The sequence below is a fragment of the Lissotriton helveticus genome, chromosome 2_2 (assembly GCF_964261635.1).
Source record: "Lissotriton helveticus chromosome 2_2, aLisHel1.1, whole genome shotgun sequence".
NCBI lineage: Eukaryota > Metazoa > Chordata > Amphibia > Caudata > Salamandridae > Lissotriton > Lissotriton helveticus.
The window spans coordinates 514,454,803-514,470,106 of record NC_136060.1 but is presented as its reverse complement, the minus strand read 5'-3'; positions in this window follow the sequence as shown (position 1 = coordinate 514,470,106).

Sequence of the window (15,304 nt, the reverse complement as noted above, 5' to 3'; positions counted from 1 at the left end):
TACTGTGACCTACTAGCATTATAATTTAATTTAAGTTGTGTTGTACTGCAAAATGAGGACATTTGCATATGGAATTCCACTTAGCGCAGGAGTAAAAAACTCATTTTTCTAAGGATTTACATGAGATATGTCTAATGTCCAATCTCTGCAATCTGTAAAGAACATTCTGAGGATGATTAATATGTAACACACTTATAGGATATTTATTTTTAAGTGCCCCAAATATCAAAGTCGAATTTGGGTAAAATAGACTATTCAAACAGCATTCTTGCCATTTACAATAGCTTTAAAGTGCATTAGGCTTCAGTAGAATTTTAGAATTTAATTTAGAATTTAAAGATTTATAGAGCGCATGGATGCACGTGAGCGTCCCAGCGCTCAATGATAGAAACAAGCGAAATTGGAAGGAGAAGGCTTAAGGGAACAGCCAGGTCTTTAAGTTTTTGCGGAATGAGGCAAGATTTGGTTGTGCCCGTATGTCCAGGGGGAGCGAATTCCACAATTTGGAGGCGTTGTACGAGAACAAACGGCCTCTGGATCGCGCCCTCTTGATCTTCGGTATCAAGGTTCAGGTGTGCGTTCGTGGACCGAAGTGTTCTCTTAGTTATGTAAGGGACAATGAGGTCTTTAAGGATGGGAGAAGCTTTACCATGCAGAATTTTGTGAGTCATGCAGAGAGCTTTGAACTGCACTCTTTTGCATATTGGCAGCCAGTGGAGTGCTCAAAGGGCCGGTTTGGCCGAGCAGCGGTTGTTGGTGCCAGTGAGGATCCGAGCAGCCGCGTTCTGTACCACCTGCAGTCTGTCTGTCACTTTCTTGGGTACCCCCAAGTAAAGGGCATTTCCATAGTCCAATCTGGCCAATATCAAACCCTGAATCAGGAGCTTCCTGGACTGCACGGGGAGCAGGGGCAGGATTTTACGTCCATAGCAGGCTCCGGCCGTTTTCCTTGCTTGGGTGTTAAGTGTGAGCCCTTGATCCAACCAGATCCCCAGGCTTTTGATGTCTGCCTTTGGAGTAGGAGGGGGGCCCATACAAGGGGGCCACAATGTCTCCGGACGGAAAAGGGACTGATTACCCAGGACCAGTATCTCCGTTTTGTCACCGTTAAGTTTTAAGTGGGATTTATTCATCCAACTAGTTTTCTCTCCCAAACAAGAGTACAGGTCGGTGACAAAGTTATCCTGTTGGCTAAGAGACACGACGAGCTGGGTATCATCAGCGTATGTTAGCAGTGTAATTCCGTAGGGGGTTACAATTTTTTCCAGGGGGGACATGTATACGTTAAAGAGCGTAGGACTCAATGACGAGCCCTGCGGGACTCCACAGTGTATTGGGGTCACCTCCGAGGTGTACTTGCCCTCCGCCACCTGGAACGATCGGCTGTGTAGAAAGGATCTCAGCCATGACAATGCAAGTCCAGAGATGCCCACATCCCTGAGCCGTTGGACCAACGTACTATGATTCACGGTGTCAACGGCCGCGCTCCGATCCAGGAGGATCACTGCCACTGATCCTCCCGCATCGATGATTTTCCTGGCCTCTTCGACAACCGCAACCATAGCCGTTTCCGTGCCCTGGCCCGGCCGGAAGCCTGTCTGAGATGGTTTCAGTAGTTCGCTCGATTCAAGATAGTTGGACAGTTGACCATTGATGAATTTTTCTGCCACCTTGCTGGTACTTGGCAAGAGAAGATCGGCCTAAAATTATTGAAGTCCCGGGGGTCAAGATTCGGTTTCTTCAATAAGGCCTTAACCACAGCCTTCTTCCAGTTTGGAGGGACAGTACCCTGCGCCAGGGAAGAATTGATCACATTCATCATGGGTACAAGGTGGGAGCGACCAATTTAGGACCTTCATTAGGGCTGGATCCAGCGGAGAGCCGCTCTTTATTGACTGAAAGATGGGTAACAGGGTGTCCTCCGTGAGAGGAGTAAACACCTCCAGCCCTGTAACGCGAACCTGCGATGGCAGCGGGGGCGTGTCAGATGGATCGGTGAGGTTGAGAGGGGGGAGTTGTTTCACAATGTTTTGGATCTTCTGGTTGAAAAATGTTGCTAGCTCATTACAGCGGTTGTCCGAAGGGTCCACAAGATGGGGGGGCTCAGGGATTTTTAAAAGTGTTTCACTATTTGGTAAGTTTCTCTAGATGAGTTGGCCGCTGTACTAATCTTTTCCTCAAAGAAGGCTGCTTGTGCCGCTTTATGGGGTTTTTTATAATTTATAATTGTAAGTTTATACACCCTCTTTCTGTTAGGGTCATAGTCCTTCCTCCAGGTTCTTTCCGCCTTTTTACAGAGGTGGGATCGGACCTCTTTGGTGAACCAGGGTAAGGTGGTTTTTTCCCGGGATTTAAGGGAGTTTTTTTTTTTTGGAAGGACTCTATTCAGAGAGGTTTCTATCCAAGAAGAGAACATAGTGTCAGCGGCTGTGGGATCCGCTTCAAGGGTGGGCAGCGAGCCCTCCAGAGCCTGCTTCCATTTCTCCGGATCAAGTTTAGACCAAGGGCGTGTTGGCCTGCCATAGACAAATCTGGGAGGGGGAGTGGTCGGAATCCACCAGTTAAATGGGATAAGCCAGTGATCGGACCACGGTATAGGAATGGGTAGCGCCACCTTAAGATCCATGATATTGGAGAATATGGGATCAAGCAAATGCCCCAATGTGTGGGTAGGGAGATGGCTCCCCAAGTGCAGCTGATGAGCTGCTAGATCCAATAAAAGTTCTGAAGCTACAGTGTTTCCGCTGTTATCGAAGTGTATATTTAGATCCCCTAAGATCATGAAGTTGGAAAGTGTGCCTGCCAGGGCCATTGAGGTTTCCACTAGGGAGCTGCAGAATTGTCCCAATATGCCCGGAGGGCGGTATATAATGACACCCGAAAGGGATTTACAAGGGGAGATTTGAATCGAGAATTGAACATTTTCACAGTCGAGGAGAGGGCTGCCATGCAACCGGCAGACAAGATTGTCTCTGTGGATTATAGCTATTCCCCCTCCCCTCACTCTGACTCGGCCCAGATTCTGTATCAAATATCCAGGAGGCAGTGCCTGGACTACATCCGGCTCGGAGTCCGCTGCAAGCCATGTTTCTGTTAAGAATAGGATCTCCAATTTGCGCTCCTCTAAGAGTATATGAACTTCCTGAGCATGTTTGGGCAGGGATCGACAGTTCAACATGGCCATGTTGACAACCGTCTGAGCAGGGGGGCCGGGCCTAGGGGAAGGAAACTCATATGGGCAATGAGAGCATTGATTCCCCGGGCCAATAACTGTGATAGAGTGAGCACAGGAGGGCCGTAGGGGCTGGTTCAGTTGGAGTAGGAGATCCCTAGAATACTTAAGAGTACTATCGGGATTAGGGATCAGAGTGTCAGGCCCTTGGCCCGACCCGGCGCGGACGGGCGCAGACGGGCTTACCTCAGGCGCACCTCCGGCGCGCCATCGTCGCGCCCGCTGCGCGTACGATTTAAGGAGGGCATTTTGTAGTGCACGGGCCAAATTGCCCGCAACACTAGAGCGCCGACCGTTCCTCCCCCAAGATGAGGAGCTCGAGTGTCTACTTCGTCGGTCCTGGAGCCCCAAATCGGCCACCTAGGAGCGCGTAGACCTCGGGAGGAGCGCGCAAAGGTTAGGGAGTACGTGCAAGTAAAATTTAAAAAAACGGTGTCACAATCACACAACGTTTCAAAAACAAATTAAAGAAGGCAAGTGTCACTGAAATAAACGTAAAAACGATTTAAAATCAATTTTAACAAAATTCAGCTCCCTGACTCTCGGCTTTCCGCCTCAGGAGTCGCAAGTACTATCAATGGATGGGTGATTCTGCCTGCCCTATATGTAGTGCACGGGCCAAATCGCCCGCAACACTAGAACGCCGACCGTTCCTCCCCCAAGATGGCGCCTGTGCACCAGGAGCTCGAGTGCCTACTTCGTCAGTCCTGGAGCCCCAAATCGGCCACCTAGGAGCGCGTAATCCTCGGGAGGAGCGCGCAAAGGTTAGGGGGTACGTGCAAGTAAAATTTTAAAAAACGGTGTTACAATCACACAACGTTTCAAAAACAAATTAAAGAAGGCAAGTGTCACTGAAATAAACGTAAAAACGATTTAAAATCAATTTTAACATAATTCAGCTCCCTGACTCTCGGCTTTCCGCTTCAAGAGTCGCAAGTACTATACTAAAAGCATACATTTAGGTATAATACAAATTTGCAGGTTGTTCCCATTTGGGGTTGCCTTTAATGGCTCAGTGAGCCAATGTGCACGGCGCAGAGGTTTGAGTTTAATATCAGGGTTCAGTGTCAAAGTGCGCAAAGACCAGAAATCACTATACTTTAAGGCAAAAAGTTCAGGGGTGAACCTGCCACAAGGCCCAAGTCCAACACAACCCCCTTCCAGCCAAAACGCAGGGTAGGCCAGTCACCACCGTGATGGACTTCCCTGCTTGGGGCGATAGAACACGGACGCGGGCCCGCACTGCAGGGACACCCTCCGGTTCTACGCCACGTTGATCCATAAGCCAAGCACATCCTTAAAAAAAAACAGGCCCAACTAGGCTACCCCACTGGTACTCCTTAGCTGTCCACGGCTAGGACCAGGCCCTAGGCCACCCAGATACCACTGGTCCATGCCCATCCACAGAGTGGGGGGTTGTAACCCCTGGCCTGCACTAGCCATTCTCCACTCCCTTTCTCAGTGTAGTTCCAAACTACCACTGATCCTTCAACCTAGGGTCCGCACCCTCAGGCTGACCAGAGGTCACGGGCAAGAATGCCCTACCCTACCTCTACTTCTGAAGCACCCTCCAGAACACAACTCTCCCACCAGTTTAGGACCTTACTTCCTCAGCAGCAGTGACCACGGTCAGACCACCACAAGAACGGTGTAGCGAGGCGTTGCACGTTGAGGTGCCCCCCAGTTGCGGTGCAGCCTATGGCTCGTTGACGGCGTCGAGACGACGTCGGTGAGCGCAGAGGCGGCGTTGCTCGAGGGGGACGTTGCTCAGTGCGGTGCCTACAGTACACCAGGGTGGTCATGACGGAGTCACAGCTCCCTTAACTGGTTTACCACCTGGGATTCAAATTCACCGGATGCACCGGGGTCAGACTCCCTCTGACCCCCTTCTAGAGTTCTGCACCCTCCCACTGTAGAACAGGGTCCCTCCACTTAAGGTAGGCCCCACCTGCTCTCAGGGTAGTACCACAACACTCAGCCAAGAACCCTAAATATCCCTGCTAGGCCTGTACCACCCCTTCTGGGAAACACAGGGTCTCTTCACTTAAGATGAGCCCCACCTGTGTTCACAGGGGTACCCCTAGAAGACAAACCGGCCAGGACACTGGCTACAGTCGCCCTGCCGTCCAGGACAGGCAACCACCTGAACCTGGCTCCCTAACCTAGGGACGCTACCCTTTGGTTAGATGCCTGGCGCACCAGGACTTCTACAAGTTGAAAACAAAAATCTAAGACTTTCTCTCCTCCTTCAGCAGCAAGGCAACCACTGCAGGTCAATCCCCCATACAGCTTACCCGGTTCCTTCTCTTCAGGCAGGAGTTCCTTCTTGTAACTTCACGACACTACGTACAGTTGCCCTTACGTCCAGATCCGGACACACCGGCTACTGGCTCCCCAACCGAGGGACGTACCCCTTTGGTTAGATGCCTGGCGCACCAGGACTTCCTTGAGGGTGACACAACTAATGTGTTGTGTACAAGTCTGCCTGACACTCAGGACAGAAGTGGCATCACCATGGTCACTCCCTGGCGACACAACCCTTCTGGCCGGTCCCTGACCCACTGGTTCTTCCACTGGGGAACCTATCCCCCTCGCACCCCTCCAGCTGGACTTCTGCACCCTGCCAACTGGAGCGGTACTGCCAGATAATAGAACTACTAGAGCCCTGCTTACAGGCGCTCCACGTTCTCTCCACACTGGGAGATCTCCCTTAAAGGACGCTCCATACAGACATGCTAGGCTCCCTCACCTGGTGTTCTTAAAAAGAAAAACACCCAGACTACGAAGACCAGGCTTGTGCTCCTCCGAGCCACTTCCACCACACTGGGCTGGAAGACCAGAACTTTCCTTAGGGTCACTCCCCCACAATTAACACAATGGCACAGGGGCAGGGGAAACTCCCATGAGCTTCAGGCCCACCCATGAAATCCTGTTCACTGATGTTCTACGTTCTTCAAACACTCTAGGAGATCCTCCTCAAATGACCTATTGGTACAGCCTAGGCCCCCGACCTGATGTTCCCTTCAGAAACATTCAAGGCCCTGACACTGGGTTTCGGGCACCTGGAGACATGCAGTCCCACCCACTCCTTCTCCTCTTGAGACAGGACGTGAGCCCCTACACCGAGACCTAGCTGGGCTACACTGAACCTCTTCCACCACGCTGGGCTGGAAGACACCTCAGACACTCCTTTTGGAATCACTCCATCCCCTATGCCTCTCTCCTCCCAGAACATTACCAACTCCAAAATTCTGTCTCCAAACAGACCACAGAAATCAAAAAAGCAGGCTCCACTGTCTGCAGACGTTCTTGGGAAAAGTTTAACACAAGGAACTTAGGTATCTGAGCAAAACAACAAGAGTACACAAGTATTCAACAAGCTCCCCATCCAGAGAACTCACAAACACGTCCAGTGCCACACACCATTCATCCACACATACCCCTCCCCAGACTGGTAAGGCAGTTTCTACCACCCCTGACTTCTCAACCTGACCACACTTGACACAGGTACCATTACTCCAGGGCAGGGACGGGGGACACATGCACTGGACACACTTATGCTGCCACCACTGGATCCCACCCTTCTGGTGAATCCAGAAAACACACTGCACTTAGGGGGATGATCTACCCTCCCGAGCTAGGGACACCTAACTCAAAGTGCACCAGAAACACATTTCCACAGAAATGACATTTTCAGCAAACTTACAACAATAATCCCCACAATGTGATTTATCTAAAATGCAGAGTTTTGTAGTGTGGCCAGTTGCCACTGTGGTACAACGCAAACACAAATCCTTATCCTCTCGCTGCTGCCAATGTTAGAAATGGGATCCCCGGCGGGCCAGGGCTTTCGCCAAAGTCAGTCAGAGACCACCACTCCTAAGTCAGGGCAAGGGAGTTACACACCAAGATAACCCCTGCTCACCCTCTAGGTAACGTGGTGCGAGCAGCAAGGCTAAACTCGGAGGCGATGTGAGTTAAGTGTTTGCGCACGCACCCCAGCAACAACACCCAAAGGCCCACCACAAAGGAAACTCCACACAAGGTTATATAAAAATAGCCTTTGTATTACACCAAAACACATTAGATAAAAACACACACTTTACAATGTGCCAGAGGCACGGGCAGAACTTACAGGGGATATGTACAAGACAGGGCCACCTGGACCACTGTCAGGAATCAGCACTTTTAGAACATAGCATATAGAATGTAAAATCACTGTAATACACAACCAGTAATCACTGGTAACCAGGACCTCACTAGCACCACCTGCACTAGGAGAAAAACAACCACCTAAGTATCACAATACCTGTAGGGGTGTAAGCACATAACACATGATGCATAAACATACATTCAGAGGTGTAAGGAAGGAAAACACATGATGCATCAACAATACATTCAGCGGTGTATGAACAAGGCACATGACGCATAAAAACACATTCAGAGGTGCAGAAAATGAACAATTGCGCCAAACTCACATAAGTCACCACCTGTGACTGTCCCCAGGCCAACTGGCCTCTCTAGGGCTAGGACGCCCTGTGTCCCAAAGTCAGTGGGCCTAAACGTGGCAGCTGCCCACAAAGTGCTGGGCAGCTGTAAGTCTCCTTTGGGTTCCTAGAAGGAACAATAGCGCAAAAACGATGTGGGAGCCTAGCAGGCTCTGAAGAAATAAAATGTCCCCCTGAGCCCCTCTGGGCTCCTGCAACAAATGGGGCGCTGCTGAGCCTCTCCCAGGGCTCAAGAACACAACAATGGGGCCAATGGGGGAGCCTCTCTGGGCTCCTGCAAGAATGCAGGGTCGCTGGAGCCCCCCCTCTGGGGCTCGAGATCGCCGAGATGGTCCCCTGAGCCTCTCCTAGGCTCTTACTACAAAGAAATGGTGCCAAGAGCTTCTCGGGCTCTAAGTATGCCCCGCTATTGGAGTCCCCCGCTCTGGGGACTCGACGTGAGCCAACTGCGGCAACCAAGAGCCTCTCGGGGCCCTAGAAACAAGTGGGGCACCTGGAGCCTTCTCGGGGCCCTAAACAACTAACTCCGTGGAAGGGAGGGGGCGGGCACCGGCAATGTGCCCCGACGCCCCCCTCTCTTTAGCACACCCGGCCCCCACTCACCGGTCTGTCCTCACAGGGACGTCTTCTCTCTGCGGCGGTAGCGATCGGCGGGGCTCTCTCTCCTCATGGGAGCCCCGCCTTCCTCATGCGCCTGCTTCGCTGTCCCCCCGGTCCCCCATCTCGGGACCGGGCCTTCATCGGCTCGCGCTTGGCTTGGTTGGCGGCCCCGGAGCTCTCCCCAGCTCACGGGAGCCCCGGGCCGCAGGAAGACTTCTCTTCTCCTCTTCTCGCCGGTACTCTGAATCTCCTCGGGCAGGCAGCCAATCCCAGCGCGGCCCGGGGAGTGACGTCACAAGGAAATCCCGGGCCGGCAGCCAATCAGAGTGCGGCCCGGGAAATGACGTCACGTGGTGTCCCGCAGTCCCGCCCCCGGCCTGCCTGACTTCCTGGTCGCGGCCGGGCGGCAACAGGGACAATTTTGCGCACTTTGCGGGGCAAATGCCGGGTGGGCACAGGCTTCAATCAAACTCTAAAGCGAGGTGGGCACTCGCTCAGGGCGCCATAATCGGGGTGGCACCCGTCAATAAGATAAGAGTGCACACGAAGCACTCGGGCAGACAAAGGGCAGGAGCGCTTCCCTCAGAGGGAAAACGACAGCTGTGCCCAGGGCTAGAAATAAAGCGCTCACGGGGCGCTAGGGGCAGCCACAGCCCTGGGGCAAGGATAAAGGCACAGCAGAAGGTCCTGGGCATCAGGAGGGGCATGCAGGGCCCAGGGGCCAGCGCACAGGGCAGGAGACAGCCCCCATGGCGGTCCCTCCTGGGCCCCACCAGCAGCAGCCCCTCCTATCAGGATCCTAGAAGAGAACAAATTGTAAGGGGACACACCCCCTTCTTATACAGGTAAATCCTTTGTCTCAGGGTGCAGGGTGGGGGGGGGAACCAGTCGCAGCTGGTTTTGGAGCACCCTTGATGTGCTCATCACTTCACTCTATTCACTGGCAGGGCTAGGGTCGTTAGACGCACCACAGGGGGGCGGAGCCAGCATTGTCTGGGGAAAACCCAGCCTCATTCAGGACACAGGTACACTCCTCCCCAGCCATCAGCATGCTAATCTCCCACTCACCACCGGGCAGACCCATCCAGCCTTCCTGGAGCCTGGCATGCCAGCCAGCTCCAGCCAATCACGCTCCAGCACCCTCACTGCACACACATAGCCATGTCTAGAAGTAGCACTGTAGGAGAGTAGGGTCTGCTATCCTATGGTCACCCCAAATTTTTGCTTCACTGGTTTATGACTTAATGTGGCTGTGGGCCTGCTAATCAGACCCACAGCCTGCTGTTCTCTCTCTAAATTGTTACCCATGTACTTTAGGTGCATAACGAAATTGGAACTGGTTCACCTTATTGGCCCCTGTAACAGTGTACCCAGGTACCCAGGGCATAGGTGCTTCCAAGGCCTGCCAGGGGCTGCAGCATGTATTGTGCCACCCCTGGCCTGGCCTCCATATTTGACACAACTGGCTGATCACTCAGCTGGGGTAAGTCGGTGTAACCACCCCTTACTTAGGTGTAGTATGCCTATACCTAACCTAAAATGGACACATATGTTCCTATCAGTCACTCCTATGGAAGGCCTCATCAATCCTGGAGTGCTTGGAAATATGTGAGATGGTGCTCTGGCATGAGCTGAGCCTGTCTGCAGCTTTCGGAACCATGTCCTTTAGCTGTTCCATGATATTGCCATACCATATACTCTTAAGTGCATTATAATCCTCGCGGTTAAATGCTATCTTAGGTTTGGCTTTATCAAAACATGTCGAGTAAGGTGTCATACGAATTGGAATACTACCCCCTCGCCAGTTCTGGCGACGGGGGTAGCATTCCACCCTTCTAGAGGGACACGACATGTACCTAGCCTGAACCCCGGTTAAAGTTAAACAGGGCCTTAGCATCACAAAATGGATGCTGCCACCACAGACACAAGTCTGACCTCCTGCTGCTGGGAGTCCTTCCAGCGAGGGCAGCTTGGACAAAGGGTTTCCTGCCTGGGGAGGTGCTAGCACCACTCCAGACAGGATTTTGTGTATTGGGTAGGACAGGGCTGAATAGAATCAGACATGCCTGGGGCACACAAGGTGTCCCTGTGCATAGGCCAGTTCAAACCGGTGCTGGGGCTTTCCAGCCCCAGTCCTGGCGCGAAACTGGACAAAGGAAAGGGGGTGTAACCACCCCCCTTCCTGGTTCCACCCAGAGGAGGGACCTAGTAGGTGATCCGGCCCCCCAGATTCGAATAAGAGTGGGAGCTGTGTCCTGAGACTTCAGATCATCCTGAATCAACTTGAAATACAGAAGAAGACTGGACTTCGACATTCTGCTGCTCAGAAGACGGAAGAGAATCTCCCTTGTGGCCAAGGAGTGACCACCCTGTGAACACAGGCACCAACCAGCAACTCGACGTCTGCTTTGCCGCCGCCTCCCGCCGGAGCCCGAGCCCAGAGCCTGACAAGACCCAGACTTCTCACAGCCCGATCCACAGTCCCTGCAAAGAAGGGACCCGTGGAGGCACCGAGAGACGTGGGACCGGACCTCTTGGAAGACCCCCGAAACGCTGACTGCGCAGCATCAGAGGTACCCTCGACGCTGTGCTTTGGGGTTTGAGAAGCCCCAACCTCGAGCAGCCCTTGCACCGAAGATCAGCCCCCCAGCATCTCCACGATCTGCGTGGGGCCCTTTTGCATTGTGCCACTCGACGCGCCTTCCCGTCCACTTGCCACGCGGCTAGTGGCCATCTTGGCGACGAAACCTACAACTTTCACTGCAGGTCTGGTTGCTCCAGACTTGCCCTTGCTCCTGTAAAAAGGAGCCCCTGCTCTGACCTTGCTGGTCCGAGTAACAAGCCTTTTTCGATTCCTGCGTGGCTTGCATTAGCCAAGGCCTGTTTGCTTCAATCAAGTTGCCGACACCGCCAACAGCGAGAAGCCTGCGTGGGGCAGCTCGTGACCGACTCCTGGACGTCTTCGATCCCTCGTGTCCACGTGGCTGCAGAAAGAAGCTACACCTCGACGCCTGTTTGCACCCGACATCGCCTGGTTCCACTCTGGTTCCACGGTAGTCACTGGCTAGTGACTTTGAACATTGTCCCCTCTGCTTTCAGGTCTTCACCTCGTCAGATCCACCCTTGGATCCACCGGAACTCTTCACATCGAGCCGCCTTCAGCATCTTCAGCTCCAAGCACCATCGACCTGCGTGACGAAACCCGACACTACTTCGACCCTATGCACCCGCTTCCTGTGGGTGAGGTAACTCAGCTCCGCCGGTGTTCCCACACTGGTACACACCTCTAGTGTCTGTGTCTGAAGTTTCATCCTTCTAGGTCACTCGGAAGGTTTCTAACTAACTTTGTACTTTTTACGCACCATAGACTTTGCATTGGTGAGTGCGTGCACTTTAAACACTGCACCCGAGTCCCGTGGGCCTTTTCCGACTTCTTCACTGTTAGCCCTGAACAGCTCCAGCGATTCCCCAGGCCCTAGGCCTATTTCCTGTCCAAGTGGCATCTCTTATACCACTTTCTTAGTATATGGTTTAGGTGGCCCCTAGGGCTCATCCATATTGTGCAACTTTTGTGTATTTTAACTGTGTTTTGTTTTAACGCATTTGCTTCTGTGCTCATAAAGAGTATCAGGGATATTTGTAGTAATAAATCCATATATATTTTCAATATATATCTGTGTGGTGTCCTTTCATTTGGTATTCAAGGGATTGTGTATGGTAAAACAGCTTGCTTCACATGCCTTTACAGAGTTTAGCCTAAGACTGCTTAGTCCATGCTACCCCTAGGATAGCTTGTCTATAAGGTTGACTTTACAACCTGCACCATAAGGGTTGCTTGGCATGGTACAAGGTGATCACTAGAACTAGTGATCATCATATACCAGGCCAACTTCTCACAAGCACTTCCCCACTAGACACATACAAGCCGCACATACCGTTGCGCAGCATTCACTCTCACAAGTTCACACATACCAAACTCGAGCATGCACACCTCACGCATCAGGAACTACCAGGGACACAGACATTCCCCATGCATTCCTATGGGAGGGCAGGCCAACCTCACTCCACGCGCTTAGGGAGCGCACGCACTTTACACTGCGCCACAGTGTCAAAGTGCGCAAAGACCAGAAATCACTATAGTTATTTATTAACACTAGGCAACAAGTTCAGGGGTGAACCTGCCAGAAGGGTCAAGTCCAACATTAATGCTCCAGCTGTAGCTATGGAGAAAGGTGCAATGATTTAACCTTGTGCGCCAAACTAGAAAGCGGACAAATTGTTCTGGTTCGATGCGGTTCAATTATGGGTATTATCTTACCTTGAAAATTAAGTGACTGCGGTATTTAGTTCTGTCCCGAAGGATCAGGCAAAATGTACGGTGCCGGCGACGAGTTTCGCTCTGGCCTGGTACGGCTTTACGGCGTCAATGTCAGCGTGTGAATTCCTCAACTAGTTAAAGCCAGAAACGATTGGTCTCCCTGGAGGGTTTTCAAGTCTCTTGTGCACCTTCAGCAGGGTGTAAATGATTGGAATGCGTGGTTCCTTTTGGTTCCGGAACTCAAACTCCTTCTGGTTCAGAAAGCCTTCGTCAAGGCCCACCTGTGTTACTTCCTTTATAAGAGTTCTGATCTCCGTAGTGGGGTCTCTTGGAATGGGTTGGTAGCTCTCAACGACTCCCAGTTGTTGCCCAATCTCTTTGGCATAGTCGTCTCTGTTTTGTAGGACCAGAGCCCCTCCCTTATCCGCCGCCTTTATGGCTATAGAGTCATTACGTCCTAGCGAGGTGAGTGCTAATCGTTCCTCCTTGCTGATATTGTAGGGGATACATTTCTTCGTATCAAGTAGGCGCATTGTGTCTTCCATCACGATTTTTTCAAAGGCGAGGATCCTTTTGCTCATCATAAAGGACGCCGGCGTAATGGTTGAAGCCGGTTTGAATCTTGTTGCTGTGTTTGTAGGGGTATAGGTGTTTCTGGAGAAATAATACTTAAGTCGAATCTTGCGAAAGAAACGCTGGAGTTCTAGTTTCATCTTGAAAGAGTCTGGTACCACTATCGGTACAAATGAGAGACCCTTCGCCAAGATGTCCCGCTCAGCCTTGCTCATGATGTGCAGTGGCGGCTGGTCCAAAGGGGCGCCGGGGCGGCGCGCCACAAAAGAAACTGCTTGCTCACTCACTGTCTGCAGTTCGGGCAATGGAATGTAAGCAGACAAATTGACAACTTTCAATTTGTCTGTTTACATTTCCGGGCCGGGCGGGTGAAAGTGCACGTGTCAGCTCACAGCGCATGCAGGGGAGATGGGGAGAGCACTCAGAGCAGGAGTCCAGAAGATGGTGGTCTGACTGCGCATGTGAGTGAGGAGCGCTGCTCCTCACTCACATTCAGAAACCATTGTGGGGCAGATTTATGAGTTCTGGCGCATCTCTGCAAATCAGCAGGGATGCGCCAGAACTGATGCGTCACGCAATTCCCTCCTTGTGACAGCACAAAATGCGGCGCACCATGGTGCAAGGAAGGGCAGATGCGTGACGCATCTTGTGGTGTACGGGCGGCGCATTGCTGGAGTAGCGTCGCAAGTGCGATACAACTCCTGCAATGTACAGAGGCCACCCATACATAACGTGGTGCGTCACTCCTTACGCCTGCTTCAAGCAGGCGTAAGGATTTGACCCAGCAGCGTCGTAAAACTGACTTAGTGAAATCTTGTAGATTTCACTGCGTCAGTTTTACGGGGCTTTCCTACGAGGGAACGCCCACCCTGCGACAGAACGCCCACATGAAACCTGACGCAGGTTCATGTGGCGCAGGGCTTTACAACGTGACGCATCTGCCCAGATGCGTCACGTTGTAAATAGGTCGCAGGGATGCGCCATGTTTCTGCGCCGTTGCGTGACGCAACGGCGGCGTAAACGTGGCGCAAGTCCGACATAAATTTGCCCCTAGGTATGCTGCGCATGCCTAGTGTAGTGTGCAGGCCTCTGACTAGGATCCTGCTCGGACGGTGACGCGTTTTTTGCAGTCGCCCCATGCCCTATCAAATGCCAGGGTACAAAGTAAGTAAACAAGGGTCCGCCGCCTCCCGTCGCATCCGTTTATTATTTGCAAAAGAAAAGAGCGGGGAGAAGTTAGTTCCACCACGTTGCAGAGCAGAGGAGACGGAGGAGACCGGAGGAGAATGGAGATACCTGGTAAGTTAATTTTTTTATTGTATGCATTAAATTCAGGGAGGCCTACTGGCCACTCAGTCTACTCTAAGCCCGCCATTAGTAGGGAACTCCATTAGTGATACCGCGCTCTGGAGTAAAACTGAATGAAGCACGAGGAGGATTCTTTACTTTTTTCGCTCCACAGACACGTCGTCGTTATAACGGGCTCGGGCACAACCTCTCCCTAAATTAGGGATTTTCAAGAACGATCCGATATGATTGCATATATTGTGAGGTGTAAAAGTTGTCTTTCTTATTGACGCATTCTTTACAATGTATTCCTGCCATTCTTTCATTCTGCATGTACTTGAACGTGGTTTCAGCTGTTTCAAATGATGTTCTTAAATCCTTCTCCGATTCCCGTTCTTCTAGCAAACGATTTAACACACTGGAGGAGTGTGGCTCACTGATTAGAGCGGCAGACCCTGATGCAGAGGTCTGGCCTGGGACCAGGGTTCAATTCCCGACGCGGCAGGGTCCTGAGCCCAAAATGTCCACGGACTCGATAATTCTCGCCTCGGTGCCTATTCTAATCATGGGGTCCCACGCTGCAACTCTGGGCAATAGTTGCTTAATCTCCACTACGGCGGCCCACCCCGCAGCGGGATGCCTGGCTTTCACCCTGGGGATACCCAGTAGGGGGTTATCTCACAGGGAAAAAGCCAGGACGGGTTCCCAAGGCAAGCGCCTTGATGCCTTCGGGTAATACGTGCACTATATAAGTCGCAATACATTTACATTTACTTCCTCGGAGCA